Source organism: Oryx dammah, unplaced genomic scaffold, assembly GCF_014754425.2.
Source record: "Oryx dammah isolate SB20612 unplaced genomic scaffold, SCBI_Odam_1.1 HiC_scaffold_1, whole genome shotgun sequence".
Taxonomy (NCBI): Eukaryota; Metazoa; Chordata; class Mammalia; order Artiodactyla; family Bovidae; genus Oryx; species Oryx dammah.
In genome coordinates, this window is record NW_024070185.1 from 31,430,056 (window position 1) to 31,431,611 (window position 1,556).

General features: G+C 35.5%; 1 non-coding gene across 1 annotated transcript; it reads left to right on the top strand.

Annotated features, from left to right (window-relative positions):
* Positions 1 to 294: 294 nt before the first annotated feature.
* Positions 295 to 401, top strand: LOC120867963. The gene has a single exon (XR_005722097.1). It is a non-coding gene; the product is annotated as a U6 spliceosomal RNA (small nuclear RNA).
* The last annotated feature ends 1,155 nt before the right edge of the window (positions 402 to 1,556 follow it).

The window sequence follows — 1,556 nt, forward strand, 5'->3', positions numbered from 1 at the left end:
TAAGGGTATTTGGAAGTGAATTGGAATTTCTTATATAGCCAGGATAAACACTGGCAACCAAATCAAGCCAAAAGAGCTCCGAAAAAGTGAATTGAAATTAAATCTTTACTGTGTTGCCATCAAGTGTCTGGAACACAGGAGTCAGGGCTGGACTCACTGTGGCTTCCTCAAACTATGGAGTGTGGGTGTCCCAGAGGCCTCAGGACATGAGTACAGGAGATAGGGGAAAAGGGGATGTTTTGGCCTGGTGAAAATTATGGCACCAAATCATCAAAGACAAAAAACAGATAGCTTGTGCTTGCTTCAGCAGCACATATACTAAAATTGGAACAATACAGAGAAGCTTAGCATGGCCCCTACACAAGGGTGACATACAAATTCATGAAGTTTTCCATATTTTTCAAGAAAAGTGTATTTGGTAAATCTCTGATCAGAGAGAAATGTTAATATCCTTCTCTCAGAAATTAACATGCATTTTAATAAGTCATAGTTTGACTTAAAAATCAACTTGGGATTTTTTTCTTATTCTGGTTCCTGCAGTAGAAATACAACCACAGATCTGAATATTCTTGTGTCCTAAATGGGTGTTCTTTTCCTTAGACTTCCATGGGGAGGGGTAGAAAACCTAATGTGGGGTGATTTTATAGCTGGGGTTGTTTTGTAGTCAGGGAATCTCAGTCCATCAGTAAATATTTATCCCTTTATCTGGCTAGTCTGGTGGTGGTGGGATGGACCAATAGTTCAGCTAATCATGTGTAAGACAGAGAATAAGAATTTGAAGGTTGTGTTCTTGGCCTTGTCATAAGTAAACAATGGGTCTCACACAAGGGTTATCTAAATCATATGGGGAAAAGTGGTTCTTTGTTGTAGAGCATTTCCTGGAACATAAAGTTTAGAAGAATTTCTTAACTGTCGCTATTTTCTGAGAGTACAGGGCTGAGATAAAATTCAACATTGTCCATCCATGTATATTTATTGTTTAATATTTAAAAATTGTTTGGCAATCTGCTTATTCATTTTACCCTATTTTTTTTTTGATTTTCTTTACAGGAGCTTTGCTTTGTTTTCTTGTGTTTCCTTTGGGGAAGTAGTAGATGTTATTTTGGAAATAGCTATCTCAGCTGCCTTTGAATATACAAATGCAAACATATCTGTATCTCTCTAATAAATAAACAATGTAAGGTTATACCTTCCCAAATAATGGACTTAACCTACTGTCTCTGCCAGTACTTTGCTTATATCTAATGTATGTTAACATTACATTGAATCAAAGGCCGAGATTGTAAAAATTGTATTGTACTCAAATTTGTTTACTATGAAGTCTTTAAGATTTCAGTTTAAAATCCACATATACAATAGCATTTTGCATAAAAGAACTATAAAATTATTTTAATATTTAAATTCAGTGCGCTTTTCAGTCTTTTTGTACCATTTGCTTTCTCTGTTGTAAGTTCCTGTTGCCCATATCGAATGTCAAACCATTCACAACTACATAATAGTCATGATTGTCTTCTGCATTCTAGTAAAGGATGGAAGAACAGAGATCTAGGGAATCT